The sequence below is a fragment of the Eleginops maclovinus genome, chromosome 6 (assembly GCF_036324505.1).
Source record: "Eleginops maclovinus isolate JMC-PN-2008 ecotype Puerto Natales chromosome 6, JC_Emac_rtc_rv5, whole genome shotgun sequence".
Lineage (NCBI taxonomy): Eukaryota > Metazoa > Chordata > Actinopteri > Perciformes > Eleginopidae > Eleginops > Eleginops maclovinus.
In genome coordinates, this window is record NC_086354.1 from 11164077 (window position 1) to 11190320 (window position 26244).

Sequence of the window (26244 nt, forward strand, 5' to 3'; positions counted from 1 at the left end):
GAACAACAAAGCAATATAGGCTACTAACAGAAATATAAGCAATGCCATTATAAAACAATAAAAGGAAATAAAACTTTTTGTTTAGGGAAATAACTTGATATATAAAGGAGAACAAATAAGATACTAATTACAATACAGCTATGTAAAAGACCAAGGGTTTTGAAATAACGATTATTTGATAAATGTATGTAAAACTGTTTGTGCAGGTATTAGTATGAGGTCAACAGTTGTAATAGCGGCTGCATTAGTAGCCTACTGATGTTATTTTTGCACAGCTCCATTAATTGACCCAAAATACATTGAGTTTACGAGCAGACCCTGAACTCAACATAGGAGCCTGAGCCAATAGCGTGAGAGGAGAACGCTGTGTTGTGGTGGAAGCGACCAATCAGCGCTCGTTCTGCGGAGTAAATTGACACTCAGCATCGGGTCCCTGGTGCCTGGATGTATCGAGCTGCAGTTTGCTGCAACAAAGAAACCGTCGCTACATCGCCAAAACACAAGTAACATTGCCGGAATAACCTTGAGGACATTTGCGGATAACGGGAGAGACTCGATCCTTCTTCCTTTATGGAGACCTAATCCGAGAAAAGTGTCGTTCAGAGAGGAGCTGAGTTTGTGTTAGGTGAGTGTTCCTCTGTTTACACCGGATGAGCTCACCACAGGAACTGGAGCACGCGAGAGGCAGGCGAGAAAACGATGTGTTTTAATTAAAAAAGTATCTTAAAACTATATTTAGACCATTAATTGACTTTTTACATTTATATTTTAAACTGACATAACAACTGTTCCCCTTTTTACAGCGATGGTTACTACTAGTTTGTACCTTATCTTTAATGTCAAGCTGAAGCTCTTACAGGTTAACATAGGAAATACTTGGGCACAGCTTACCTCGATGTGCAAGGTGTCATGTAATGACATATTGTGTTTACCTCTCACACCAATAGCACCTCATCTGTCGTCCTACCTCACACAGTGATGTGATGGATATGTTGACTGAATCACGGTATTGCATGTAAGTGGTGTAAAGGGATGTATTATAAATGAGCAATGAGAGTTGTGCATTTATTAGAAATCCAAAGAAACCCTGGATTCAAAAGGTATACCAGTAGTTCAAGAACGTTGTGGCTCATCATGACCTGTGATCTTGACCTCTTGAATGGGATCCAACTCTTGTGAGGACCCCTTGTCAATCATTGCTTGTCTTTCAGAGTAGTTTGACCCAAAGTGATATTTCTGAGATTGTTTAATTTGAGCGTTTGACAGCCATAAACAGGTGAAACTCTCTGGTATTTCACAATAAATGAGAGAAGATTTATAATGTTAGTCAAAACTGTTAACCCCTCCCTCTGACTTTTCTTCTGATATCTGAGGGATCTTGGTTAGAAAACACTGGGTTATACAAAGTGCACTGTCAATGTAAAGTTACCTTCGTTTCAAAAAGATTAACCTTTAACAACCAACATTTGCTGTTTTGTATTTTAATCTTAATATTCAACAGAAGTGCCACGGGAAGTGTCTCTCTATAACCACAGTAGTTTTTAGATAGTTAAAATCCATTTGGTAACAATGCCTTTCCTCGCAGAACTCCCATTAGTGATGAATTCTCTCTGTGGGTCCACCTTGACATTTACTCGGCTCTGATGGGTAAGGTGACAAGGACATAAAAAATGGAGTGCAGATGGTAAGAGCAGGAAGGGGAGGAGTAGAGAGAGACTGTAAAAGAAGAGCTGCTGAGAGTGTAGGGAGAGGAACGGTAAAGGAGAGAGATCAGTGGAAACGGTGGTATAGTCACTCCCTCCTCACATGTGTGCAGCATCTTCATTAGGTTCAATACAAGGGAAAGGCTAAAAAGAGAGTGTGTGTGTGTGTGTGTGTGTGTGTGTGTGTGTGTGTGTGTGCGTGTGTGTGTGTATGTGTGCAGAGCCTGTGTGGGTGGAGTTTCCTGGTTGATTGATGACCTGTCGGGATAAGGGAGGGGTGGCTGGTGGGGAGAGAGATGCAGGGATGGAGAGATGAAGGAGGAGGAGGAGGAGATGGAGCATTGTAATGTTGACAGGGAGTCATTTATCTGTCTGCTGGATCTGACCAGCCGGTCACTGCGGGAGACCAGTCTGCTCACCAGCACCTCCCCTCGCCTTTTTCTTCTCCTTCTCTTTAATCTTTCATCCATACTTTTGTACTTTCCCCCTCTTCTCCTTCCTGTTTGGCACTTCCCCTGGTATTCCCCATCAAACATTATGTTGCATACATCTTCCTCGCCTGCCTCCTCACAGCGCTTTGTTTCCTGTCCTGTTCTTCTGCGTTCCTGCCTCTTCAGCTCTTGAACTCACTGACACTTTAACTGCTGACGCTTCAACTTCAGTGGAACTTTTCCGACTGTTTGTGAAATTCTGATAGTCTTCAGTACACTTCAGCTGCTTTCAGTACTTTAATCCTAATCCGCCACTGCTTTCACACATGATAGCAATAAAGCTGTTTTATACATTTCAATTACTCTTATCCAACATGCTTCAACTGATTTCACCTCAAGTAACACTCTGTGTGTTAGTTTTTCTTTTCCACACCTGCAGTTTTCAGTGTAAGAAAACACATTTGCATTTTTCCTCCTGCCGTTTCCAGTGTTGTACATTCTTTGAATTTTTTCTCTCCTCCTGCTCAGCTCTCTCCCTCCTAATCTGTTTCCTCTCTGTCTTTCTTTCCTGCTATTTCCCTCCTTAAAAAAATCTCCCCTTGTCCCCCTTATCCCTCCAGAAGGACTAATAAGCAGCATTATGAGTCAGTGTGAGGAAAGAGGCAGATGGGACTCAGCTTGTAGGCCAGATAAGGGTTTTTAACTCGGCTGTGTCTTATCACACCCTGTCACTGCTACTTAAACTGAGCAGATACTGACTGGCATTATCTGTAGAGCGGTAAAAAATCTTTAAACTGAGATAGTGGAACGTCTGCCTGAAGCTTGTTGGAGTAATCCCTGTACAGAAGGGTGGCAGTGATGTCAGATTACTTATTTAAATGCAGACATGGGCAACTTTTATTGGGTTCTTCTCAAAGGCAATAACCGCAGAGGACTTAACTCTGTTATTGAGCATCAAATAATTAACCTCTTGCTCACATAGTTAACATTTAAATAATTTGTCTTGCCGGTTGCTGGACAAATTGCTAATCTGCATTCTGCTCAGTGCCCATCGTGTCACGGTGCTCATCATTCAGTGACGCACTAGGTGATATGGTGACAAGACAGCCAACATTATCAGTAGGAGCTGTTTTCCATCAGCTGTCATTATTTTAAATTACTTTATTTCCTGCCTCCCCCACTGTGTTTTTAGTGTGCCACTGTAGAGTACCACAGTAGGCTCAAAGATCTGAACCTGTGAAGCCTCAAATTAGTCTCAATGAAGGTGCGGAAAAGATCATAGAGTGCTGTGTTTCTAAAGGTGAGAGTCCCATTTGGCAAGCATGAGCAAAGTGTTGAATTGGTGTTTTGAAGCTATCTGTGTGATGAACTACGGTTGCAACTAGCAAACATTTTTCATTAGTGATTCATCATCCGTTATTTTGTATGAAAAAAGAAAGTGTAAAAACACCATCTCAGTATTTCCCAGAGCAGAAAGTGACTTCCTAACGTTGCTATGTTTTGTCTGACAGATATTTCTAAACACAAAGATTTGAGACAACTTAAAGCAACACATCCTTATATTTATGAAGCTGGAACCAGTAAATGTGCGGGATTTTAAGCCAAGCCATCTTCACGCTTGAGGGATGTCAACGAGTCAGGCTGTGGTCCAGACTGAAATATTTTGATAACTACTGGACGGATTTCCATAAAAATGTCTACAAACATCCAACCCCTCTAAGGATAAATTGTAATAACTATGATTCCTTAACTTTCTATTCTCTGAAACTCTGGGTATTTTTTCCTAATAACTTTATTTTTAAAAAGTTAGTAAAACGTCATCTGTAAAGAACTATGTAGTTCAGTAATAATATATGGGGGAATAGAAACCTATTTGCAAAAAAATAAGAATAAACTAAAGTTAATATTAATTCATTACAAATGTATCTTTAGAAACGTTATGTCCCATACATTTTGGCTTGAATGCTCCCCTGCTGATACGTTTAACTGTTCAGCCGACCCTGATTAAAGTACGCTCAAGGTTATGCAGGCATCTCAATTAGGAATTGGAAAAGTGCCAAATTAGTACCAAATGACATGTGTCTCAGCTGTACAAGTAATGCCAATTAGCAAATGTTAGCAATTAGCATGCAAATATGCTAAACTAAGGTAATGAACATGGTTAACATTATACATGCTATACACCAGATTGTTTAGAATTGCCACTGTAAGCATGTTAGCATGCTAATGTTAGCATTTACTCAAAGCGCCAGTGTGCCTAAGTAAGAGCTTACTGAGCCACTAGCATGGCTTTAGGCTGATTAATCATCCGACAATCAACTTATTCAGCTATGTATGAAATGGATAATTGGATAGCTTTTTGTCAGTCTGTCTAGTCCACCATTTCATTTAAATATTTCCGCCCAAGGACAGACATGTAAATGTGCGTCTTAGACCGACAGATGGGAGTGGGAATTACTTTTTATGCAGCAGCCTTTTGTTAAGTCAGTGATAGACTGCTGAGCCTACAGCAAAATCACAGACGCACTCTTGAACACAGACACACATATTCAAATACACACATGTCACTCAACGAAAACAGAACTCTCATGCACCGCTGCGCTCTAAAGTCAAGACATCAGCAGAGGGAAAAGAAACAGGAAGACAATGTGTTCCTCCTGCCCTTGACAGGCACTGTGCAACCTGTGTGTGTGCACACTGTGTGTTTGTGTGTTGTACCTGCTTACTCACAAAGGTCATTACAATGACAGAATAACTCCAGTAATGGTGCACTTTAAAGTACGATGGGTTGATCCCTCCTGGAGCCCGGCAGGCCACTGAGTGGCAGAGAGGTTGTCTATTTCTTGAAAGTCTCTTGTGTGCAACTTTACTGTTGCTTTGCTCCTCTTTGTTTTAGCTTGCTCAGCAGTTTATCAGGGCGAGGTTGATGCTGCTTGTCATCTTGTTGTCATCCTGTGTGATACGCTCGGGTTTGTCAAGCAGTGGAGTCAGGGCCCTTCAAGAGGAAACATCAAATCATTAGTGTTGTGACAAACGGATTAGTTACAGATAATGTGCACTTTTGTTAAACTGGTGAATGGTCATATTAGTCAATCTTCCTTCATCTTGTCACGTATTGTTGGGTTTTACTGTGGGTCCCTCTCGTCGTGTCTTGACATCTTGTCAGATCTCATTGGAAATTTACTCTATCTTTTAGCTTCTGAATTGAAGTAGCAAGGTGCTCATTAACATATAGATGACAGGAGGGTGTAAGTTGCTGTGCTCATGCTCATTCGTCATTTTATGTTGATTTATTGTGTCTGTGTGTCAGTGAAGCGTCATTATGTGTCAATGTGGACAATCGGCTCTGAATCCGCCGCCTCATCCTGCAGTCTGGCTGTGGTTTCACAGCTTCCAGGAGACGATCTGATAGCTTTTCCAGTTGGATAACATCGATTGACTAATCCTGGAATTCAAGGCTGGCATGTGTGTGAAAACATAATGCGCACAGGGTTTGAGTGCTCTTGTATGCCCTACATGAACAACAATGTCTTCTTGGTTGATTTAAGGTGACTTTTGTTTTACGAAAAGCAAAATAATATCCTGTCAGAGACTCTCTCTCTCTCTCTCTCACTCTCTCTCTCTAAAAGCTTTAAAGTCTTCTCATGTATCATCTCAGAGCGCTTTGTTAACAGGAATCCTTGCTGGTCGCTCCAACTATTTACTTAAAACCCCCAAAATAGACTAGACAGCACGCTACAACACATCATATTCGCTCTAATATTGGATGTCAGATTAACGCAGGGAATTGTACTGAAATGTTGCCTTGCAGCTGGGCAAAACGTTAATAGCACAGTAATTCCAAAAATGTTATTGGCAACAATTAAAAACAAATATTTTATTTAGGATCTCCTGATTATTACTATCCTGTGGTATTAACATGAAGCTATCAGTTCATACACACCAAGTGTATATGTTTTTACTATTCGTTTTGTGTTTTTAAACTGAAATTTTAATATTTTTGTTAATAGCCACCCCCATTTACTTTAATTAATAAAGATTTGTTCAGTTTTTAATTTCTTCGTTAACCGCTCCAGCAATTGAGAAAGTCAAATTCAAGGTAACAAAGGGTAATTAGTCAATATATATAATATATCAATTTATAAGGGAAGGCCTCAGTATGCTGAACCTCCATTCATGTAAATAACTTTTTTGTAAACACAGCAGCAATGATCATCCCGTTATCAAATAGTATCCTTTGCTGATTCTATAATTGGGTGCGTACCTTAGTCCAACAATATATCCCACTCTCCAGCTGTGTGGGTAGGCAGGTTTTATTCTTTCATTATAGACATGTCTAAAACTAACCCCGCTTTATTTTCCAGTGTGGATATTCAGGAATAGCTGTAAACACTCTTGCCTTGTTAAAAGCAACAAAAACAACTACCACCATAACTGATTATTGATTTTGATTCTTGGGACTGATAGGTCGATTTCGGTCTGAGGCTGTTGAGTAGGATTGCTGTTGTGATACTAAAGCTCTAATACATCTATAACCAGAGGACCAGCATCATTTCATCACAGAGAGGAATCAGCTGGGCTTTAATATTCACATTTAAATGGAGCTCTCTATGTCCAGTGAGCAAAACCAAAGGGAAAGTACCTTAAATATTGCTTACACTATGGGACAGCCGGTGTTTTAGAAAAGTGTGAGGGCATTTCCTCCCCTGCCTCCCACTCTCTCCCTTTTTTCCATCTTTGTCTCTCTCCGTGTATTTTCTGGCCATAATTACAGAGCTCATGAAAGCGTTTAGAGTCTCATGAATATTTAGATCTTGGAGGGGAAGTGTCAGGGGAGACCCATGTGTGGCTGGTCTGCCCTAATTATGGAGATAGGCTTCGACACACTCGCTCTCTCACACACACACACACACACACACACACACACACACACACACACACACACACACACACACACACACACACACACTCTTAGAGCGAGAGAGGACGGCCAGAAAATGATCAAAAGCGGCCAATTTAGGAAAAGTTAATATTGGCTTGAACAAAGGTGTCAGCATTCTGAAAAAAATGAAGTATGCAACACACACACACACACACACACACACACACACACACACACACACACACACACACACACACACACACACACACACACACACACACACACATAAACAGCACAGAGATAATGATAGCGCAGCTGGTTTGGGATAGCAGCTGTTTCTTCTGCTCCCTATTGTTTAATAGGGAGCTAATGATGGACTGTGTGTGTGTGTGTGTGTGTGTGTGTGTGTGTGTGTGTGTGTGTGTGACTGTGTGTGTGTGTGTGTGTGTGTGTGTGTGTGTGTGTGTGTGTGTGTGTGTGTGTGTGTGTGTGTGTGTGTGTGTGTGTGTGTGTGTGTGTGTGCCTTCTGGGGGCTTTTAGGCCTTTTTGATGCTATGTCATGCTAACTCATGGCAAGGATGAAGAGAAGTGTGACTCATTGACTCTGTGATGGGCGCCTTTGAGTCAAGGGGCGACAGGAGGGGGAAGTCATGCTTTTTGGTTTGAGAGAGCTGGAGAGGAAGGAAGGGCTGCATGAAAAGACCAATGCAGACACCCGAAAACCTCATCCAAGCTAAAAGAGGGTTGGTAAAAGGAGGGTGGGGAAAGGGTGGCAGTGGAGAGAGGAAAGAGGAAGTAAAGGGGTATTGTGTGTGTGAGAGAAGAAAAAAGGTAAGAAGCGTGTGAGAAAGACGCAAACGAGAGAGGAAATGCAATTTGAAGGAGGCTTGTAGTGTAATGAGTCAGTCTGGGAGGCTGAAGGATGGAGGGGATGTGGGGAGAGAGGTGTAAGGAAATGTGGGAGAAAGATCAGACACCTAGATGAGGAGGAGAAGAGCAGAAGGAGTACAGCGGAGTGTGTCACTGCAGATGGAGATGTCTGTAAAGGTGAGAAGTGAGGGTGGGGATTTCGAACACAACATGTTTAGTCCCAGAATAGAGAAGAGCATGGTAGTATGAATGATTCACTGGAGTGAGGTGTGTTTTATAAATTCATAGCGCTCACGTATTACCGCTGAACTGAGATCAAGAGTTAGAAATGATCCCTTGGGCTACCATACGCATATGTCGCTGTAAGATCACAGCACATTAGAAGCTAGAAGAAGCCAGAGACTGGTGAGGCCTTAGCACAGGATTTTATCACTTTTAAACTCCTCAAACTATTCAGTGACCCCTTTTATGGAAACATCTGAACTTGTTGTGCTAAACACTTATTTAAACAGACTGTCAGCCTGTAATTTCTCCCCTACGCTATCTGTATATTTAAAGTCGGCTGTCTGACACTTGTAAACACAACTCGCAAAGTCACACCCTCCCCCCAAGTTGAACAAAGTCAGAAATACGTCTCGTTTGGTTTTGGGTTTACACTTGTCTGAGGCCCTATAAAACAGTTATGAGGACGAGTGTCCATATAGTGTTTCTTATTAGTGTTAAGGTCTTATTTCAGTTCTTTCCGATTCAGGCAATGCTTTTGTGGCTTTACGAAAAGGGCGCTAGCACTCTTTATTTATTGTGTGGACAATTTGAGCACTTCTAGTTGAAGGTTTCCAGCGATTTCCTGCCAGAAAAAAAACAATCCATGGACTTTCAGCCTTACTCTGAATAACAGACAAGCTTCCAAATAAACACAATGGCAGAGGCACTCTCTTAAAAGAGTTCCTGACTCAAACTAATTAAAATACGAAAGTACCTTAAATTTGACGTAACCGTAGTCATTACTAAATTGTCAATACATAGCATTTATAAGCCTCTCTCATTAATTGTACAAATGTCTAGACTTGTCCTGTGATGTCATCGCTTGCAAGTCTTAAACATGATAATGATAGCCCTATAGATTTGCAAAAACGTGCAAAGTTCACTCACCGGAGTTTCACAAATCTAGGGTTATCGTCCAACAGGACTCCACCCATAAGAGAAGAGCAAAGTTTTAGCAAAGACAATATCGAATTGCATCAAGGGATATTATTGCCTGTGTGTTTCGGGATCTGACCCATATTTAAAGTCAGGATATCTGCTGCTTCTGTTATGACCAGCCTTTTAACAAATCTGTCTCTTTTGAATCGACCAACTTTATGGAAGTGCAATATTTTTTCACTGGAGAAAAAAACCTTTAAGCTGAGGATGATACAAGAGTTTAATGATCACAATATTCAGAAACTACACAAATACCATGCCAAAGCCCTGATGTAGCTCATTACTATAACGTTCCCGCTTGAACGCTGAGAACTCAGTCATTAATTAAAGACAACTTATATCTATAACCGACCCAAGTCTTTGCTAAATGTCCTGTCACTGTTAATTATCCGCAACACAGACCGGGAAGCTCTGTCGTCCAGCCACTGGAGCGCTGCGGTTCCAACAGGAGATCCGACTTGTCTGGCTGCCTCCATGTGGGAGCTTTCATCAGGCCACTTCACAGCCGCCTGAGCGGAAACCAGACCACCACCACGTGCTGTGAAGGCCCACTGCTGCCACACAGATGCTGACACACACACGCTGCTATGATTATGGACACAGGCAGACGCTTAAAGACACACAAACACACGTGTCAGCACCACTTATAACAGACCAAAGTTTGATGAGGTGTGTCACCAGTCTGAGGGGAGTGGAGCCCACTCTCTTACTGTGTGTGTGTGTGTGTGTGTGTGTGTGTGTGTGTGTGTGTGTGTGTGTGTGTGTGTGTGTGTGTGTGTGTGTGTGTGTGTGTGTGTGTGTGTGTGTGTGTGTGTGTGTGTGTGTGTGTGTGTGTGTGTGTGTGTGTGTGTGTGTGTGTGTGTGTGTGTGTGTGTGTGTGTGTGTGTGAGGGTGAGACAGAGAGACAGAGAGAGAGTTTGTTAGCAGTTAGTAATCACTTAATCACATAATACAGTCGCTGTTCATCAACCAACTGTAAACAGTTGCTGCACTTGACAGGCTTATAATGTCATAAACAGCAGCCGTGTGTTTATGAATATTAATGCGCATGTTTATGTTCAGCTGCCAGTAAAAGGCAGAAACAATGTTTTTCTTTTAAAGGTCATTTTATATCTATTTATGCATACTTTATTTATTAGCTGAGCATTTAAATAAATAAACCATTCCAGTGTAGCCTGCATTCGGTCACAGGGCTGTGTAACACTTTCACATTTTGTTTTGTTTGATCAAATGTAATGGGATGGTTTGGCACATTTTTGTTTTTGTTTTGTTTAAGTTAGTGGATATTTTCGGACCTAGAGAGGATATGTCATTATAATAAAAATGTCAAATATCACTCTCCCTCACACAATTTTTGCTTGTCAGTGCAGCTGAAAGGCAATAAGCCCTGCAGTGGGCTTTGATTGGCACAGTGTGTTCAGGAGTCCAGTCAGAACTTCTAGTGATTGATGTGGACAGTGTGTGATTTCTTTATTTTTTCCACCAGTGGGGAACCTGCTGTTTATATATCAACATGAGTTTGACGAACAACTTGAGACCAGGATTCAGTTTGTTATGCTAGAACTGAGTACCCTGAAAGCACAGTTTTTGAGACTGTTTTTGTTTTATACAACACAAAGCTTTATTTTTCTTATCACTATCCAAAGAAAACTGTTAAAAACATGCTTAACTTATATGCTGATAATGTTGCTTGTACAAATGCACAATTTAGGTTAATCTGCAAGGATGATCCTGAGTTTGTGTTGGCCTGATTTTTATTTAATTTTATGGCCGCTGACTTAAACCTGGTCTTTTTGGCACAATAGAAGACGTTATTAATATATTATCACAAATAAATGCTTAGCTTTGAAGGCACAATGAGTGGCAATATTCAGTAACACTTTGTACCCACAAATACCTTTCTAATTCAATAGCACAAACGTAATTATTTTGTGATTTACTCAGTGTAATTGGCCTCTTTTTCAATAGCATAGAACATTTTCATTGTAGCGGTAATTCGTTTTACCAAGCAGCACTCGTTTACCTCCTCGTGCTTTGTCACTCTCCATGCCATCTCAGTGTTTTGTTTGGGGATTACACATGCAATTTGCTTTTTGTTGCAATAAAAGCGCACCCGAATCAGTTCAAAAGGCTCTTCTTCCTCCTGTATTATTAGCTGTGACTTGGTCTTTATTTTGGATTACACCACGAGCATTATCTCCAGAATCATCACATTTTCGACAAAATACCTCGGTGTGGCATTTGAAACCAGCTACACTTTCAACAGCTTTTGAGCACACAACCAACTCGATACAAAAAAGAGTGTACTGGAGCTCTCAGAGAACACTTAGAGCAGAACACTGTGTCATCTCAGTCAGCACTTTACCACCGCATACTAAATCACACCGGAGAGATAGAGAGAGGTAAAGAGAAAGTGAGAGGAGAAGCATACTCTAGCACTTGTGTGGGATTACAGGAGACGTTGAGTAGAATCCAATGTGTGTAAACGAGCAGTAGAAAATGTTTGTATTTGAGAGAGGAAGAGAGAGATGGGTGAAAAGCTAGTGCAATAGATGTTAAGGGCACGAGGTTCACATAACAGGGAGAGCATCCCCCACTTATGTTTTATTCATCCATTCAGTTTTGTTATTCATTAAGCCAAGATCTGGGTCAGATACTGGAGCATGTGTAAGTGGAAGAAGAAATCAAAAGGAGGATAGATGTTTCTTTACGATGGAGACTGAAGTCTGCCAGTTCAGATGGAGGGATCCGTGGGCAGGGGCAGGATATGAGACAGGTACAGTGACAAAGAGACAGGCGTATGTGAGCCAGATGTTTGTCCTCTTCCTCTCCACGGTCCCTTGGCCGGAAACCAACAGGTGCTTGTATTTAAATGGCAGATGGCGACTGTTAGTCTAAAGAAAGAAGAAAAAAGCATCAGCTTTCTTCAGGGCTCATGCCTCCAAGCTGGGTTATCTGCGTCTGTAACAGATCTCATCGCCTTGAATTAGTCAAAGAAACAGGAGGTGGCTGTGAAACCAGAGAATCTGAACACCCGGGAGCATGTGTCTGTGTGTAGGAAGGAGAGACAGATAGAGACAGCTAGAGTGTGGATAAGACATAAAGCAATTAGTGGATTAATCTAATAGTCAGTCGTTGCTTTAACTATTAAACAATTTTGATAAGCGCTTAATCGTTTTGGGCCCATTTTCAAGCAGAAATACCCAGAATCTGTTATTTCTACTTCCGAAATGATTAATCACATAGGACTTCTGCCCTTTTTATGGTTCGAGGATATATTTAGTTACCATTCTAATAATATGAAGTCAACAGTGCTGATTTAATTGTACGCTGGATTCATGAGCTGCCACAATCTGACTTGCTTGAGGTGTAGAACTCGTCAATATCAATATCCTGTCCTCACCTTTTTTAGAGATTTTATTGAGAAAAGCTTTCTGGCGACACATAATTGAAAACTCCCGGTATAATATATATCTTTTATACGGGAGAGTGGCCCTAGGGAAATATTTGGTTCCATTTAAGGGGGAGGGGTGGTTAGTGAAAATGACATGGAGATGGAGCGAGCAGGAAAGCGGAGGAGATATGGAAACGATGGAGAAGATGATAAGAAGCTCATTATTCTGTTCCTATATTTGGCTCTATACATCCTCCACTCCTCTTGTCACGCGTACAGCGGAGACATCATCTGTGTAGGCCTCCATCCTACAGAAACGTGTCGCCTGCACACCCGTCTGTCTCTACGTGCTAGCGCACCTCCTCTGTACTTCTGTAGTTGTCATGGCAACATTAGATCGTCCGACATACGAGGGTGTTTACCGCGAGGTTGATGTATAATGAGCCGAGGTCTTTTGTTTTCAGGGGAAGATATTCATCAGTTTGACCTTTAACCCTCAGCAGAGCAGATAGCTGCAGTCTGAATGTATAAGCTCTTTCTGATGCCACATTCAGCTTTACTCTTCTCTCTCTTTACCTCACAGGAAGGTGCTGTTTCCCGACTCCCCCATTCATCACTGCTAGTGGTTACTTTTTTGAACCTGTCGGAGAATAGAGAGAACAGTGAGTTACACTAATATACTTAATAATCCAGTTTGTGGTCCCTACTCAGATTCCATATAGAGCTCCTGCAGATGATGTCATATATGCTGGTCACGTGACGAGATACGACAGGGGCAGCCATTTTGGCAGTCATCGCGGCAGTAAATTGACAGGCACTGGCAGACTGTCAAGGATGGTGGATAACTGCTGTGCACCAGGTTGCACAAATAGGCGTGGGAAAAAGAAAGGTGTATCGTATTATCGCATTCCTAAAGACGCGGAGAGGAGGGAGAAGTGGATTGGAGCGATTAAAACAGCCAGGAGCCTTCAGAAAAAGACTGAAAGATGGGACCCCCCGGCCGTTGGCTTTCGCTTATGCAGTGATCACTTCATATCAGGTGGGTGAAGGAATACAGTACAATGCTACAAAAAGTTTCTGGTCAGTTTAATTAAATTTAATTAGTTTAATTTAAGAAGTAGCACCCAGTTATTATAGCTAACGGACACTGTGATGTCCCTTTTTAACTCAACAAGTGTGGCTCTGGCGCAGCCTAGCCAGTTAGCAAGTTAGCTTGTAGCAAGCTAGTGGTAAACAAACCCGTGTTGAAATATTCCTTCTTATTTTGTAGGGAGAAAGAGTGATAATCCGTTGAGTCCGGATTTTATCCCCTCAATTTTCGATTACCTTCCATCTCCAGAGAAGAGGAGACATAAAACGAGACTGGAGGTTTTTAACAGAAGGCAGAAGGCTAAACTGCACAAAGTAGAGCAGGCAAAGATATCTGCAAAAAGCTAAAGATAAAATCCAAGCTAAAAAACATGCTAACGTGACACTTCCGTAGCTAGCCAAGCTAATAAACAAACAATGCTAACGTGACACTGCCTATCAAACTGGAATAATTTAATACTTACCCTTGCAGTGATGATGCCGAAGTTTTTGGATGTAAGACTCCACAGTTGAATGTTGTTTACGAAGCCGGACTGACACCATTTGTAAGCCTCCAAGCTTTTGTACGCTCTGAGGGAGTCTCCTGAGTACACTGATGGAAAGCTTACAAGATAGCTGTGGATGTCTGCGTAGCGCAAGTCGGGTACATCGTCTTCAGAGCAGGAGGTTATGCTCTTGAAAAGCACACCGGGTGAATTATATGGGTCGCTTATATTTAATCTCTCTAATTTTGTACTATAAAGCCGAATTTCACTTGAATTAAAATGAGAAGTATACTCGCTCGGTAAGAAAACACTGGCACCGGTGGTCATGTTGACTGCCAAAATGGTGGCTCCCAACCAAAAGTCACGTGACCGCAGGAGCTCTATAGTCCGATTTAGCTGTGTTAAGAACAATTTCATTTCCATGTATATCCACTATATAAATTCGCTCCACATCAGAGTGTGTGATATGTCTGACCCTGTCTTGAAGGTCAGATAAAACTATGGGGATCATAGGGAGGTGGGGGTCTCTAAACATGCGGATCACTTCGCACATTTTAGAACAAACATACAAAGAAAGGCAGAGAAGTTCGAACCATCCACAAAACTTGACAATGGCAGTGTCAGTCGAGTGTGAATTAGTGTGATGAGTTTCAGAAAGTCACAGAAATATACTGACAAAGACCCCCCTAGTCTGACAGCAGAGAGTTGTGTGGGGAGGAGGGGGTGTCTGATGCTTTTGGAACATCCAACAAGCCGTCTATATAGACTACATCCGGACCCCTCATCCCTCCTCTTGATTACTGATGAAGAATGACAGATGATATTGGCATCATTAATAAAAAGCAGACAGATCAAAATAAGACTCAAATACCGGCTCTATGTTAGAACACTGATTTGAGGAGGTAAGAGCAGGGCGGACACACACGGGGACATGAGTCATGAGTGAGGGAGAGTGTTAGAGAGGTCCGGACGGAGACTGAGGGACAGTGAGTGGCACCTGCAGAGAGCTGCTAATCCCAAAGTAAAGTAGATTAGTGCAGCGGCCTCCGGCTTCCCCACAGTCTGTCTGGAGGAAACGGAGCTGCCATGAGCCGCTGAGTTGCTGCGGGCTGAGAAACTGCTGGTGGTGCGGCTGTGTTGACCAGAATGTTGCTCGATATCACTCACTCCACTCTCAAGTCCTCGACACTTCTTTAAGCTGCTTGACATCTCCTACGTGACACCCTTCACCTGACAAGGTGGGTGGGTGGGGGGGGGTGGTGTGTGTGTGTGTGTGTGTGTGTGTGTGTGTGTGTGTGTGTGTGTGTGTGTGTGTGTGTGTGTGTGTGTGTGTGTGTGTGTGTGTGTGTGTGTGTGTGTGTGTGTGTGTGTGTGTGTGTGTGTGTGTGTGTGTGTGTGTGTGTGTGTGTGTGTGTGTGTGTGTGTGTGGGCAGCTTTCACTCAGCTCTACACTGTGTGTGTGTCTGTTTGTCTACCAAGACAGACAATGCAGTTACAAAGAGCCTTTAAGTGGTGTTTGTGTAGTTACTAACTATCTAGAAGCACGTCTTTCATAAATGGAACTATTCATCTTTTTAAATGTTTTCTGCATAACTTTGCTTTCTCATACTTTTCATTTTGCACTTCTTTTTTCCCTCATGTCTAATATTACATCTCTGAACACAATATTCATTTTTGGACCAAAATAATCTGAAGAAGAAAGAATCAGTGTTTGCAAATATAGGATACATGCAATATGTTAAGATTTGGCTGCAGGGCACCCTTTGAACTTCTTAAAAATATGAATAGTTATTTGTTCAATAAAAATTCTTGCTATTCTAGCCCTCAGATTCCTCTGGTTTTGAAGTTTCAAACAGATCTTTAACTAGGATCGATATCCTTCAGGTGTTTCAGTCTTGACATATATACAAGTTATGTTTTGTTATGGAATTGTTTAATCTCTGTTTTGCTGAGTTAAATATAAACACGCAGAAATAAGGATGTGGGACAGATAAAAACAACACATATGTCAGAGTTGGTGGGGGGGCTCTCCGTGGACGTCTACAGTACAACAACAGAGTGCCTATTACATCGTGTGACAGGGCTAATATCAAATTTTGTAAATTAGTCTCTTGCAGTGTGGTGGTAGAAAATATGAAACTCGGGAGTTGATGGGAAATTGAAACGCTGCTGTAACAGACAGATTTTATCCCATGCTGCGACAGCACCGCAACGATGAAGATATAGGCAGTAAGGAAACTAAAAATGTGTAAGTACAGGAGTCTTTACGCAGTTATTATGTGTTATTTTGCTGTGTGCATTCAAGATAACTGGATATCTTTTTCTGCTTTTATTGATAACATGACATTGATGTATTAATGTAGACTGAACAACGGATAAGGTGCACTGTCTCAGTCCTGAACATCATATAATAGTTACAAGTTCAAGAGATGAACACATAAGCAATTGTGGCAATAGCTGTGTGTGTGTGTGTGTGTGTGTGTGTGTGTGTGTGTGTGTGTGTGTGTGTGTGTGTGTGTGTGTGTGTGTGTGTGTGTGTGTGTGTGTGTGTGTGTGTGTGTGTGTGTGTGTGTGTGTGTGTGTGTGTGTGTGTGTGTGTGTGTGTGTGTCTATTCTTTGGTTATTTATCTCATTTACTGTAGCACCTTTAGATTTTCAGGCACTAAACTTAGAATAATATAGATAAAGCTAAGACCTGTTCATACGTGTGAATCATGTTGATATAATAATAAAGTTTGGAAAGCCATGAGCCACAATAACTAGCAAAAGTGAGTTGGAGGGCGAATTGATGTTGTGGGCACATCCCTGTGGTTTTCTCTGTATTGCCCTATGGCAACAATGTTCATATTGTTGCAGCCTGAGCACAAGCTCAACTCTAAGGACATTATAAGTTTGCCAGTGAATAGATTTACCAATATTACTTTACTACCCCTGATAAAGACACTGATTCCATTTTTTTTAACTTTATGTCAAACATTTATTTAGCTGAACAGCAAAAAGGTTTCCATTAGCTTTGAGCCAGTGTGTCTTAAGACTACAAACCAATGTGAGTGTCGGCGCTGGTGTGTCAGTGTAATCTAATCAGCGCTTCAGAGTGAGGATCTTAAATCCGTTGAAATTCTCTGCACACGTTGTCCAGGAACTTTTTAATTGAAGGATTTGGCCTTTATAAGACATTTAATTGACAAATGAAACAGCAATGTAATGAGAGTCTGCAATCAGAGGTTACATTTGTGGGCTTTTGTCGCTCTCTGTGGGTGGGAGACAGCCACCTATCACAGGCCAATCTGTGTGTGTGTTAGTGATTTAGGGTCTCCGTGGGACACCACAAGGAGGACTTGGCATGTGGCAACGAAGGGTCAGCAGCGACAGACGCACACCAGCAGATGTTGGAGGGAGGAGGTGGGGACAAAAAGGGAGGGCACAGAGAGGGAGGGGAGTGTCAGAGGGTTGGCGATGGAAAAAGGTGGGAGGAGAGGCGTGGAGAGGCAGGTGCTGAATTGATGGATGGATGAGTAGAGATAGTGGAGATGTGAAGCACTGGGAGAGGGAGGATAGGGTATAAAGGGCTGAACGGAAGTGGATGAGGGGAGAAAGAAGCCATCAGGCAGCTGTAAAAGAGAAAAGGAGGGACACAAAAAGACAGAATTAAAAGGCAAATCATTTAATTTACAAATCGAAATCATTACACAAAGTTTTAGTTTTCACAATTTGAACGTGAATGCTGGTCTGAGAACACACCACGAGCATTCAGCACTCAGTGTATGTCAGTGTGAAAACATGTCATAATTGCTTGGATAGAGATATATAGATAGAAATACAAATCCAAATAATTCAAAAGGCTTTTAGTTGTTTCAGTTTTAGAGTGTCTGCACTATTTTCGATACTTTGACTTACTACCTTTTTCTAGCGTACAAAAACAAGACTTTGAACAGCAAACAATAATAAATATGTGCAGATGGAATATTTTGCAGCTTTTAACAACATTTTATGTGTCTAAAGTAATGATACTTGGCTTTTAATCAAAACAGAGAGTTTCTACTGTGCAGAGAGCCAGAAGCTTGAAAGAGAAGGAAAGCTGCATGTGTGCTGTACAAAGTGAGACTGGGACTCACTTAAAGAGCTTTCGTATAATGAAACAAGACATGGGAAGGTTTTGTTTTAATGGGTAGAGAGGATGAGAGGGGAAATGAAAGCAGCAGATCACTGTCTGTCCCTCCTGCTGCCTCAATTTACCTTCATTGATTGTGCAGCCAGGCTGAGTTAATGCCTACCTGCTGTACTCAGACGGCTGCATTTGTATCGATGCGCGTGTAATAGGGAAAGGAGTGCCTGTGTGTTTCAGTCCGCTTTTCTTTAGTGTTCATGCAATATGACAGCTGAATGTTGGTGTTCTTGTCTTCTTACCATGTTCTCAAAGTCAGAGTAAGATGTGGACAATTTTCAGATATAAAGACATTTCTCCTTTAAAGGACCAGTGCTTCCCAAAAATACAGATATTCCTATTACCTGCAGTGTGAATTATCAAGGTGCAGCGTTGAAGATATTTGCTGTAGGGATGTCGGCCTTCTCCTGAACATAATGGCACTCTAGAGGAATAACATTACCCCGTTATGAGAGAGAATCCACAGTTGAGAATAGGAACAATTTTCTCTCCCAAACTACACCTGCTGTTGAGTTTTTCAGATGTATTTTTTGCCGCTTTGACCAGCACAAGCCGAGTGCCACCTATGTATTATATTTTCAGAGAAAGCAGACATCTCCACGCATAACACAACAAAAACTGACAACAAAGCAATGTTTATTCATAAATATCTGAAATCGGAAATCCTTTATTCGTCCCGCAGTAGGAATTGTACAGCATTACAGCAGCATAGATAGAGTGCAGATTGAAGGCAAAAGGAAAAGTACACTTAATTATTAAATAAAAAGGCAATGTCAGTAAGAAAAACATATAAACAAAAAAGTACTCCATAGAAGCAGCAGTATTTTATAAACGTAAGGGAAGTTAAGAGGAAAAACATATTTTACGGGGTTATTTGACAGACTATTTCTTGGATTGTTGGAGTGATGTCTCCCAACACCCAAAAAATAGTCCAACACATAATAACCAGTAAAAACCCAAATGGTATTGATCAATTATCTACTTCAATCAAGTAATTTAGCATATTTTCCCTAAATATCTAATTGTCACTAATGATTCAGGTTCTCGCAAATACAGGAAAATAATAATGATGAATCAGGTTTACATTTGAAAACACCAGCTGATCGTCTGATTACCAAATCCGCCCATGTGTCCTTCATCATCTCTCCTCCTCTATTACTTCGTCCAAAATGGCATCACTCTCTCTCTCTGTCTCTCGGCCATCTGTACCCAGTAACCTTACCATCTACTGTTTCTCTTTTACTCCTCTTTTTTCTTTCCCTCTAACTGCCCTCACCCTTCACCCCGCAGCAGACCCCTGTTCCTCCCACTTCCTTTCATCTGTACTCCTCCTCTCCTTTTCCATCCATCCTCCCCCCCCCCCCCTTCTCCGTCGACCCCTCTCTCCCATGGGCCTTGTGGGCAGTTGGATGGCTTTGTGTTTGACACGTGTGTTGGCAGGAGGCAGCATGCGCACCCACATACACACATACACACACCCACAAATGCACATGCACAGACACTTGCAGTTTCTATTGTCAATAAGCTGCTCAGCTGTGAGCCCATAGCCCTAATTCTGTGTGTGGGGTGAGGACAGGGCACCCATTGTCCTACAGATTTACTCCTTCTCTCTCCAACACACACACACACACACACACACACACACACACACACACACACACACACACACACACACACACACACACACACACACACACACACACACACACACACACACACACACACACACACACACACACACGCACTCTTCCCAGACCCCATGGTGTTCCTTAAGTGTGAATGTGCCTTGAGGCAGAAAATCAGGGAGCAATTTATGGCAGGGTCCAGCAGGGAAGATGGGGGATGTAGCGCAGGTTCAATTCTTCGTTTGAAGCTTTAATGTCACACAGAATCTTTAGTATCTTCTTCAGGATTCAATAAGGTCTGAATCCCTTTATCAGGCAGTACAAAAACTTAACAATGTACAGAAATGTGTTTTAGTGGATTAATACAGAGTTGTACACTTTACACTTACTGGTGCTGACAATCAGATGCAGAAAATTGTGCAGAAAAAAACCAAACAAACAAAACATATTTTCTGCATATTTAAACATAATTCCTGTCTTCTAAATCCCTCTGTGTACCCACCCTGTCAGCTACAACAAAGTTATCCAAACTATTTTCAGATTTAGATCACCTAGACGAATGATTTGTTGTTTTAACAATTGATTCAGGAAAGTATCTGTAACACCCTGTGTTTCTTTTTAAGGGTATATGTCCCCCTTTTGGAACTCAGCATACAGTATGTTATTGCTGTGAGGATAACACAATCGATTCTGGCAATCACTGGTTTGAAGCAAACACTCCCAAAAACTAACACCTAGAAAAGCTTCTAATCCAGCAGAATTCGGGGGCTGAGTTTGTGGGTTTGTTTTTTACATGCAAATTAATTTAAATAAGCAGCATTAAAATAATGAGCTCTGCCCTCAGCAGTGCACCTGTCAATGGGCACACTGTATGTAAATCTTTGCTTTGTTTGGAAACACAAGGTGTTTTTTTTTGTTGTAATATTACAAATCCAGATTTTCACAATCCTCTTCTGAAAAGCAGCAACACTTAATTGGCCTTTATTCTGGAAGAATGAATGGTGTTTCACATAAAAACAGGATTACAAAATATAAATAATAGGCTTACACTAATTAGAGTGGGTGTATACATAAACAAACAAATAATTGTAACTTATTTATTGTGCACAATACTGCCTAAATTACACACAATGCATCACTTTAAGCCAATCCTTGTTTTACTGAGAATTTTGGGGTTTAAAGCCCCCTCCTCCCTACCTCAACGGTTCAAAGGTTTTATTTGTCATATGCATAGCAGATACAGCGTATATGTTGGCAATGAAAATCTTATATCCCAGGCTCCTCCAACAACTCAACATGCATAGTGCAAATAAGATAAATACAATAATGCAAAAACCTGTGCATGGCTTAAGCCTACAGTGACTGCTTGCATTCAGAGCCATTGACCTACATCGGCTGGTGCATAGAATAACAGCGAGTCAGTTTGGAAGCTGAGGTTTGTGTGTGTGTGCACATGTATGAACTCCATGTGTGTGCAGGACAAAGCTAATGTGTCTGACCGGTAGGTCTGCCTCATGTGATCCACGGCCGCTATGGGCTGTTTACACAGATCTGCACATTTCCTATTTTCTAAATCGTTCTGAATGAGGCCAATTGACTGGCTTCACACGTTGGGTGTGTATGTTGCTATGTGTGCTGTTGTGTGTGTGTGTGTGTATTGCTAACATCTTAAGAAGTCCCAGGTGTGGGAAAGGACCACAGACGAAAGTTTAACATGTTGGGAAGTTTGCCTAATCATTTGGGAGTGGTATCACTCTTTAACTCTAACCCAAAGAGAGAAAAAGCAACTTTCCCCCCAAAAGTCAAACTCTTCCTTTAACACGTCTGATGTGCATTTTACATGTGTGTGTTTTATTCTGCACCAGCTCCTAATTGAATGCTTCCTCTCAATGTTAATTGTAGATGTCTGAGAACAAAAGTCAGACAAAACCACAATTTACTGTCCCACATCTCTCTTACGACACGATTCGTTGTAAAGCCTCTGCAGATCTTATGCTGCTGCTAATGATATAGTGGGAGGTGTGGTGCTGTGGGGAGTTTGGTTCCCCGGTGGTCGTTGCAGCCCTGGGAAAAGGAAGTTCATACAGGAAGTGAGCTGGCTGGGCCTCAGTCCTGCATGACTGCAAACACTGTAGTCTGCCTCACTGCTATACATGCATGTATTGAACAATTAAGCATGTGCACACACACACACCAGAACTCCAACATATGTGTTACTGTACTGCACCGACTTGTTGACTTGTTGAACAGTACACAGTGTGTGAGAGCAGTGTGTGCTTGAGTTTTTTTGGGAACATAGGCATGTGCCATCCCAGACTATGTCGTCACTTCCTCAACTTTGTGAATGACTGATATGGCTGCGGGGAAAAGGCTCTGACAACTAAATGCTGACAAATTAACTTAGTCATCACATCACCTCAGAGCCAAGTTATGCAGTGATGTGCAGACGTGACGACAGGAAAGAACAGAGAGCAACACAGCAGAACAAAAGAGAGCAGCGGGTGATGTGTTCAAAATCAATGTGAAATCTAGTTTTGGGCGAGAAGTTTAAATAAATTGCGTTTTTTGAAGGAGATGTTTTCGCAACAATATAATATAGTCATTGGAGAAATAATTATGACCTGGTTTACTACCCTCATAAACAGTATGAAACTTTAATAAAGGAGTATATGATAAAGTAATTAGAAGTTATTGTTTAGTTTTTATTTTGGCGGAGTATTTAATCCGGAAACATGGAATTAAATCTGTATTTTTCTGGTATTGTGACATTGTAATGAAAAGTTATTTCTCTTATTAGATCTTTTGATCTTATTTTAGATATTTTAATTCAGGACTTATAATAATGTTATATATTTGTTAACCTTAGATATACAGTGGTCAACATGACATGACCTTTTTTCACCTTGGTGCCCGGGTCATTCATGTGGCACGTGTGGATGTGTCTGTGTGTATGCAAACGTGTGTTGATGTGTGCGTTTGACAGAGGGGGTAGGGAGGGGAGGAGGGGGTTTAGTTGGCTGGCTCGGTGTGAGCTCTTTGTAAGAAGTGGGGACTCAGGAGGGGGAGGGAGGGAGGGAGGTGAGCTGGGTGTTTCTCTCAGCTGCCTGCTGGTCTGGTTGCTGTTGGTGACTTTGCTTGATGAGATCAGAGGGGATCGGCTTTCATCCCTTCCCATCTCTCTCACTGTCTTTCTGTCTTCCTTCCTCTCTCTCTGTCTCTCTCTCTCGGAAAAAGACTGAAGTGGAACTGAAACTGGAGTGAGGCTGTTAGTGGTCGGATCTGTAGTTGTCAGAGGAGAACGTCGTGACGCCGCTGCCTTGGAAACACTCTTCAGAGCACATGTGAGGGGAAGGTGGGGGGAAGAAGTGATAGCCTCGGGACAGATAAGCTCCAGGGAAGAGAAAGAGGGAGGGAACAAGGGAGTGAGCATGAGTGAGAGGTGGCCAGCTCTCTCTTTCTTTCCCAGTCAGACCTGCCGGCTGCTGCTCTTCTCTTCTTCCTGCTCGGGCTCCCTCTCTGCCGGTGGCAGGCTGCAGGAGTTTATGTTTTTCCAGATATGAACATGGACTGAGAAAGCTACACGCAGCGAGACATGAGAAGAGTCACAGGAGATTCACTGTAAGCCGCTTGTTATTTTGTCTACAAGATGTAGTGTGTCATTGCTGAAACATGTCTCACTGAAAGAGATTGTTGCTATTTCAGGAGTGTGTGTGAATGAAACAGAGTAGCTACTACAGCTGCTTGTGATGCTGTGTGATTATTTATATACGTCTTAGGGTTTACACTTAATCTAAATACCAGCTAAACCAGCTTTTTATTCTTTTACATTGGAATCGATCAGCTGTTTTTTCATAAACCTTTGTGATATATAGTCAACATTTTGTTTTCTCTGGATTTTACCAGGACTTCAGCCTCACCTCCTCCCTTTCTCTTTCTTTTCCGGCTCATCTGCTGTCACCTTTAATTGTCTTAATGGTCCAAAGGCCACAGCTGGCCAACTGGGCTACCCTGTGTGTGTGTGTGTGTGTGTGTGTGTGTGTGTGTGTGTGTGTGTGTGTGTGTGTGTGTGTGTGTGTGTGTGTGTGTGTGTGTGTGTGTGTGTGTGTGTGTGTGTGTGTGTGTGTGTGTGTGTGTGTGTGTGTGTGTGTGTGTGTGTGTGTGTGTGTGTGTGTGTGTGTGTGTGTGTGTGTGTGTGTGTGTGTGTGTGTGTGTGTGTGTGTGTGTGTGTGTGTGTGTGTGTGCTTTTGTTTGGGGGAGATAAAGAGTTGTGGGATAAGCTACCCAAGGATTTCCACCGCTCCCATACAATAATGGGATGGATCCTGCTTTCTATTTTTAACACTCTGTTTGTCTTTACGTTACAAACACCCCTAATCTGAAGCCTTGCTCCAAACTGCCTGCAGTAGCTTTTCTCAAAGTGTGTGTGTGTGTGTGTGTGTGTGTGTGTGTTGGGGTGGGAGGCTGTATTTGTGTGGTCCATCCTGGGATAGAGAGATAGCAGCCCTCCTTTCTGACTTTATCCTTTTGTTTTGTCAGCTGCTGACCTCAGTTTATCTCTCTCTCGCTCTCTCTTCATCTCTTCCATTGTTAGTCTTCTCTTTATTTCTGTCAAGTCCATACAGCCTTACTTCACCGCAGCCTCCGTCTGCTTTTTATAGTTAGTCTATTTAAATAACCGCCTTTTTTTAGGCACTGTTTTTAATTTCTTTCTCTTGTTGCAGTGTGATAGAACAGTGGAGAGGTTTCTCAGTGTCAGGCTGGCTGTGTCTGTGTGAATGTAATTTCCCCTGTCAAATGTCCTGGCACAGCACCCTATGTTCCACTTTGCACAGAGCAATTTTGGAGAACACTATGGTGAGACAGACAAGTGCCCCAATCATAAAACATGTGCAGTCGGTGTGGCACAGAGCTGTAATTATTTCCATTAACTGTCAATTGTTTGACTAATAGAGCAATGGCTTTGTACATAACATCTCAGAAAATAGTGAGACATGCTATGCTTGAGTTTCAAGAGCCAAAAGTGACAATTTTTTAATTGCTTGTTTTGTTCAACAACCGACTCAAAACTCAGTTGTATTCAATGTACAATAGTATAAAACGGGAATAGTCAGAAGCAGCAAAATCTCACGTTTTAAATCTGGAATTGGCTAATGTTTGGTATTTCTTTGCCATTCTAGACAGCATGCCACTAGAGGATCTGTCCGTCCAACCCTTTGGTCCAGGCTCATGTTTCACCCACCATTAAATAAAGACAAAACGTATTGAGCCAAAACATTTTTATTCATCTAATTCTTTGGATTCAAGCCAACTATCTATAAAACCCAATGTCATTTATTTGCTAATTAAAAATGATCACCATGCTAACACACTTAGCTAAGGTGGTCAATATGGTATCATTACCATGTAAGCATTACAGCTGCTGACGTAAGCGTTTCTCTGAGAGCATCACCGTGCCTAAGTTCAGCCTTATAGAGTTAGTTTCCTGGCTGTGGATTTGTTGTCTTGTTGCTTGATGTATAGATTGATTATTAGATTTTTTTTTTCTGCCAATTGACTAATTATTAAAGAAATTAATTGTTTCTACTCTATGAAGATTTCTGATGTTTGCTCTCCCTCTCTTTAAAACAATCTTGTATAACCAACATAAAATAAATCTAGCAAATGTTGTTCCTGACGTTATAAAAAAATCATGGGTTGCGCTTGACTTGTGTGGGCGTGACACATTTCACCACACTCTTGTGCAAGAGGGTTGTATGTTAAATGAAGGAGCCTGCAGCAGTGCGTCATATTCAGGCTCACTTTGATTCAGTTTCATTACTGCTGGGGTTGTGAATCTGCCACCTGAATCTGCTGCTACCCCAGAGAGAGCTTTATGGATGGCACCGCCAAGGCCTTCCGTTTGTGTGTGTCCATATATGTGTGTGTGTGTGTGTGAGAGACATGGAGAGAGATGAATAGGCTTTGCGTAGGTGTCCTTAAAGGAGTGCTCAATCACTGTAGCACTAATAGTCTTCCTTAGGGGCACCATGGATTCTAAAGTGTCACAGAAGCATTGAGAGGAATATATAAGAACTTAAAGGTGTGTGTGTGTGTGTGTGTGTGTGTGTGTGTGTGTGTGTGTGTGTGTGTGTGTGTGTGTGTGTGTGTGTGTGTGTGTGTGTGTGTGTGTGTGTGTGTGTGTGTGTGTGTGTGTGTGTGTGTGTGTGTGTGTGTGTGTGTGTGTGTGTGTGTGTGTGTGTGTGTGTGTGTGTGTGTGTGTGTGTGGCAACTATTTACTTTCAATTCCTAGATCTGGAACGCAATTTTGGTATTGTAGCGAAAGAGCTTGGGGAGTTTTCGGAGGGAATTTTTCAGAGAGTAGAGCAGATTAATGTGAGCAGAGGAGGAAGATGTGGGA

The 26244-nt window shown here is 41.8% G+C and overlaps 1 protein-coding gene across 4 annotated transcripts in view; it reads left to right on the forward strand.

Annotated features, from left to right (window-relative positions):
* The first annotated feature begins 449 nt into the window (after positions 1-449).
* Positions 450-26244, forward strand: part of LOC134866575 (SPRY domain-containing SOCS box protein 4-like) — a 63250-nt gene continuing 37455 nt past the window's right edge. The window contains exons 1-2 of one of the 4 annotated variants that reach the window (XM_063886802.1): positions 450-625; positions 13067-13145. The gene's annotated coding sequence lies outside the window, so the exon portion shown is untranslated. Of the gene's footprint in view, positions 626-13066; positions 13146-14623; positions 15296-23116; positions 23466-26244 lie in introns of those variants that run through there. The other 3 variants (XM_063886801.1, XM_063886803.1, XM_063886800.1) reach the window with 3 other exon arrangements.